The following is a 6,160-nucleotide window of genomic DNA, read 5'->3' on the forward strand; positions in this document are numbered from 1 at the left end:
CCCAAATCCCAATCTGTCCATATCCCCAAATCCTAATCTGTCCCTCTCACTTCCTTCTAATTGAGACAGGCATCAAAGGACTACATAGGGGAACTTAAACACCACCTCTTCCCCCTTTTCTCCCATTTGTGATTGAAATAAATAAATAAATGGGGGAGCCAGATTAAGCTACAATGGTAATTTTTCGGACTGGACTATTTAACACTGCAGCTTCAGTGCTACTATTTATTTTAGAGGAGGGTGAAAGTAAAGTACCTGAAGTCCAAGCACAGGTAACCAGGCATTCCTCAGCTATAATAAATAAAAACCAGTTATGATAGATATGTGATGCTGTTGTCTAGCAACTGATACATCATTGAGCAAAACTCTTCTCACAGGTGGGTTATTTTCTGTCCCAGAGTCACAGCTATTCTGATGATGTCTGCTCTTGCCTACAGATTCTATATTTCTCCTGAGCTTGACACAAATCACAGCTACAGCTTCTTCAAGTTGTTTTTCTAACAGCTTGTGATCTTGTTCTTTTGGCAGCTTATTCAAAGAAAAATGGCATTAACTCTGCTTAAATAGAAGCCGTCATTTTCTCTCACTGACAGTTAATGACTCATCTACATCTCTGTTTCCAGGGGTTTGGAGTCATTAGCCATAACCTACCAGTTGTCAAAATCAGGTTGCACATCAACATTGGAAGAAATAAAGATATTGCACACAGGGGATTCCAAGAAAACTTTTCTATCACCAGCCATATGCAAAACCAGTTCAGTTTCAGGTTTTTTTGTCTCTGTGCTAGAGATTAGGAAGCACCTAAAACAAAAAAATAATGCAGAGCATCTGTTTGTTTACTACACCCAACGTTGCTACAGAAACAGGGTGATAGAGACCACTGAGTAGAAGTCACAAGTTGATCATTAACAGGAGCAGTGCTCTCCAATCTGTGAAAATGTGCAGGACGTTATCCTTAAGTTAGCCTGGAATGGAGGAAGCGTTGTGCAGTGGAATGGCAGCTCCCCCACGGCGTCACCTCCAGTGCACATCCCACACCACCCCCTCTGCTGCCACTGCTCCTCGGGCTGCAGAGTAAATCTGTCCCTGACAGCTTCTGCCAACCACACAGCCAAACAGCTCTCATAACCCAGCTATGAATTGCACTGTTTTACTGCCAGTAAAAATTCCATGTATTTTCTCCTTCCCCCCCCCCGCCCCCCCTTCTTTTTGGTTGTAAATATAGTTTTCCTCTATTAAGTGCAGGAATTTTGTATTACAGTAAAAGTAGAAATTCCCTTTGGGTTTCCCTGAGTCAGATGGACTCTATCTAGTCCTGACAGCTCCAGTTGCTAAATGGATTTAGAACTTCATGTTTAGAGTATCCCATGAGATGCATGAAAGGATGGCATCCCTGTGGGGTGTTCATGCTCTTGCACTGCAAAGTTGCCTTTGGCAAGGGAAGTTCCTGTGGTATTGTCATTGGGCTCTGGGTACTTGGTGTGAACATACCAGATGGGGTAAATCGAGGACGATGTTTTGCTTCAAAACTGAGTTTTCTGCTTTTAGTAAACCTGCAGTTTACCTCATCATTTTATCTGGGCAAATGGGAGGCAACATGATCGTTTTGATTCTCCACTTTTAACTGCCCTGCTTTGAATTGTGTGCTGAAACTGAGCATGTACTTCTTAAATGTTTCTTAGTGTTTCTGCAATTTAAAGAGAAATAATAGTAACTCATGGTAACTTGGACAAAATTTAAGGAAGAGTTGAGGGAGTAAGTAAGAGAAAGTTGCTAGAAAACTAAAGAGGAATAGGTGCTTCTATTTTATATATTTTAGTTATATCTTAAAATGAAAGGATTTACTCTTGAAAAATATTCTCCCCTAGTCAAAACATCTAATTTCAATTCAAGTCTGAACCCCCTTTTTTTTGTGCTGTACATTTTGACAGCAAAGACAGTCAGTTTTCAACTCAGTTGACCAAAACTGGCTGGCAGACTTGAAACCCAAGCAGCTAAATCCCTTATTTGTACAGCTGCAGGCACTGGGCTCTCCTCCACCCCCCTCAGATGATCGAGTTGCAGAACATCAACTCTGCATCAAGGCAGTAACCTCGGGGTCCAGCAGCAGGACATGGAATGATCACAAGCCTCCTCTGTCCTTACAGCCTGCAACAGTTCTGCCCATGTTTCGGAGGAAAGTATTGCTAAAGTCTTCTAACTATAGCAATGTTTAAACTGCTGCTTGTACAGCTACAGGCACAGCATTGCTGCAGCCCAAGAGAGATGTGAATGCAACACAGACAGTCCAGGCTCAAAGCTTGGAAATGTTGTTATAATGCAGCTTGATTACCTTTTACATTAACTCAGACACAGATAGGTGTTGAATGAAATGGCCTACATTTAACACGAGTCTGCACATTTATCAATCCATCTATCATGAGAAATTGAAATTACTTCTAAACAACCTAAATGAATGCAGTTTTAACTTGGATGTGCTAAAAATATAATGAAAAATTTTCAAATAAGGAATCATTGTATTCTATATCACATATCTTCCGATATTTACAAGAAGCAGCAGTAAAAGGTAGGCAGATGAAACAGTTTCACAGTCTGTCCTGCATCTGCTACTGGAGTTACAACAAGAATTTCCACATTGGAAACCAAAGGGAAGCATGTCAGTTCACAAGAACCAGCATCCTTGGCACCAAGGACCGGAAATTTGCTACTTTAGCTTTGCAGTGAATACTGTGAAAGATCCTTTGCCTCCTGAAATGTGTCATGCTAAGAAAATCCCAGATAGGAATCTTTTCCTTTTCCAAGAAGTGGGGGATTATCGTCTGCCATAATTACACATTGCAGTTTACAGAAAAAAAAAAAATCCAATTTTGTTGTGTCTTAGTCACATTGTTTACTGGCTGTCTAAGTACAAGGAGCCCAGATGTTGAATAACCAGCTGCAGCACCTTCTCTACGTATTAGATTTGAGAGGAGGGCTGCCAGGGGCTTAGCTAGTCCTTAGTCCAACTGGAGAGAGTCATCATCCTGTCTGGATTGGGGCAAAACTTTCTTATGACATCACTTCTGCTTCGAGACTGCTGTGACACACCAAGTCTGCTTCCCCGTCTGCCTGAGAGGGTGACACCTAACTCACTTGGAAATCCAAGAGGCCTAAAAATGGGAAGCAGGAACAGGGATTTTTTTTTTTTTAAACAAACAATTCCGCCAGTTCCAGAGAAGTTTACCCAACACTTCTGAACCCCCAATGCAGTTTTGTTATCTGCATTTACCTAAGTCTTCAAGGCTTTCCCAGACTAAGGTGTGTGTAAACCACCTCGTGATTCACAAGCAGCGCAGCTTCCAGAAGCTGGTGTTGAAACACCTTTTGCAGCAGATCCACAGCGTGTACTGAAAGATTTTAACAAGAGAGGTTCCACATGCCTGTTTGCTCCCTCCACCTCTCCTTTCCTTATGGAAAGGCTGCTCTCCAAAGCCCCATTATTTGTTACGGTGTTGCTTGCGCTTGTCAGAAAGCTGGTGGCCCTGGACCAGAGCCCAGGCTCTCTCTCCCAGGGCTCAGCATCACAGGAGTGTAACAAGATAGGAAATATTTGTTGTCTGAAGGATAATGGGAAGTAGACTAGCAGGGAAGGGTGGATGCTGGGGCAGGCTTGGAGCACAGAATCTCTTGGAAAACACTCCAGAGAGAAACTGCCAGGAGCTGAGACAATGCCACTGTCACCCTAAAGAGGGGGAGCCTAGAGCAAAAAACCTAGATAGTGGGAATGGAGGAAAAACGTACAAAGTGGAAGTAACAGGTACGAGATTGGGAAGGGAGAGCTCAAAGCAGAACCTGGTCAAAGGCCTTGCCAGCCCAGCAGCCGGGCTGGTGCCTGCCTTGGGAGGGCTCAGCCCTCCTGTGCTTTTACTCAGGCAAAGAATTTTTCACTCTTGCCAAACAAATTCCACCTCCATCTTCTTCCAGGCAGTTGCAGTATTGAAATGCTGCAGTCTGGTCTCACTAAGTGCCTAGCAAACAAACTCAAACCAGTCTGCTCCTGTCTTGAGTCAGGATGCCACAGGTTAACATTTGCTGTGCAGTTTCTATTCCTGAGCAGGAGAAAAAGTTCCTTGGAGGGGAAAAGCTGCACAGTTTGAACTCTTCAGTGAATAAATTAACATCAATTCCCTGTCTGCTCCCCTTTCCTTTCTGAGGTTAGTTCAACTGCAGCCTTTAGTTGGTGTTCTACAAATAAACCTAAATTCCAGAGGAGTTCTTAACAGCTCCTCTTCTCAGGAAAGGTTTTGATGTCACAAATAAAGCAAACCAGGAAAAAGTAATTTTCAAGTGATTTTCCTGTCCAGTCACTTCTTTGGTGAAAGAGAGCAAAGAAACTCTTTAACACCCCTCACGATGAGTTTTCAGCTGTTTGTTTTGGTATTTTGTAGCTCAGCAAAAAAATAATTTAAAAAAAACCCAGAAAAATAACCCACGTCTGAAAATTTCCACTAATGAATTCCAGACTTCTGGACTGCAAAACCATCTGCTTTCTCCCAAGTCATGTTGTCAACAACTAAGCACAGCTGTATGAAGGGTAACAAAATATTGCAGTTGCTTGTGTTTCTACACCCTCAGATTTGCAGGGTTACTGAAGAACTGGAGAGAAACCCACCAGGTCCAACGCAAGGCTTTACCTTTACCTTTAGCTTTAACTTAGCAAAAATCAGCAGCATAAATTTCCATGAACAGAAATAAATATTATTTTGTTTATTTTTCTGGCTAGCAAAATACAAACCCCAATATTAAATCTTCCACTCTCTACTCTGTTGATGGTGTAACCACAGCTTATTCACTACCCTGAAGCTGGTGTCTGCTAATGCTTAACCAACTTAAGCTTCTTTCTTATCCTTTAAATTGATTTTAAATGAGAAAGAAAGAAAGAAAGAGAGAAAGAGAGAAAGAGAGAAAGAGAGAAAGAGAGAAAGAGAGAAAGAGAGAAAGGGAGAAAGAGAGAAAGAAAGAGAGAAAGAGAGAAAGAGAGAAAGAGAGAAAGAAAGAGAGAAAGAGAGAAAGAGAGAAAGAGAGAAAGAGAGAAAGAGAGAAAGAAAGAGAGAAAGAAAGAAAGAGAGAAAGAAAGAAAGAGAGAAAGAGAGAAAGAGAGAAAGAGAGAAAGAAAGAGAGAAAGAAAGAGAGAAAGAAAGAGAGAAAGAAAGAAAGAAAGAAAGAAAGAAAGAAAGAAAGAAAGAAAGAAAGAAAGAAAGAAAGAAAGAAAGAAAGAAAGAAAGAAAGAAAGAAAGAAAGAAAGAAAGAAAGAAAGAAAGAAAGAAAGAAAGAAAATAACCAAACCACACAACCAAACAACAAAAGAAATATTTCTCCTTCATAGGCATAATCAGTCAGGTAAAATTGATGATGACTGCATAAATAAATAAAATATAGCTAAGGGTCACTCATGAATGAGAGATGTTCAGCCACACAACAGAGTGATTTACCTGATCTACAATTCACAGGTGGAGACTACCAGCTTTTCAAGGAAAGATCCCAAATACACAGCTGCTTTGGGAACCTTAGTTCTATTTTCTACAGAGATGGTTTGAGGAGTTAGGATGAGATCTGAGCTTTTGGAAGCATGAATTATATTTGTGAATGTTGCATCCCTCAGGCCTCTCTGTAACCTGGCTCAGAAGGGAGCAGCTCTCCGGGGAACGTTCAAGAGCAGCAGTGGCACAGGGGCTGTACCTGCTGCACCACCTGGGTGCGGCTTTGCAGGTCCTGAGCCTGGCCCCAGGGCTACCCTCTGGATTATCGCTTGAGTTAAAATAAGTGAGGATAAAGAGATGAAGCCTATTTCTTCCTTTCTTATTCAGACCGGTGGATTCTAGGGTTTAACTGCTTCTTATTAGCTCTGGGCCGGGTGGTCACTGGCTATATCTAAGCCTAACTGTTGGCCTTAGGGAATCTTTTCCCACGGAGAATTTGCATCCAGTACCTGTGTGTCTGCTTATGCTCATATCTGTCACTTTTCCTTAGATAAGGAACCATCTGCTAGGACAATCCCTAAGAAAGCAGGTCTTTATTGCTGGAAGTTCCCAAGCACAGTAGGATAGTGCTGGGGGCAGTAAATGCACTTTGGGGTTGGGGCAAGGGCTGTCTGTTACAGCTGTAATCTCAGATCTGTGCC

Source organism: Chamaea fasciata, unplaced genomic scaffold, assembly GCF_029207755.1.
Source record: "Chamaea fasciata isolate MVZ Bird 193981 ecotype frontalis unplaced genomic scaffold, bChaFas1.0.hap1 SCAF_15, whole genome shotgun sequence".
Lineage (NCBI taxonomy): Eukaryota > Metazoa > Chordata > Aves > Passeriformes > Sylviidae > Chamaea > Chamaea fasciata.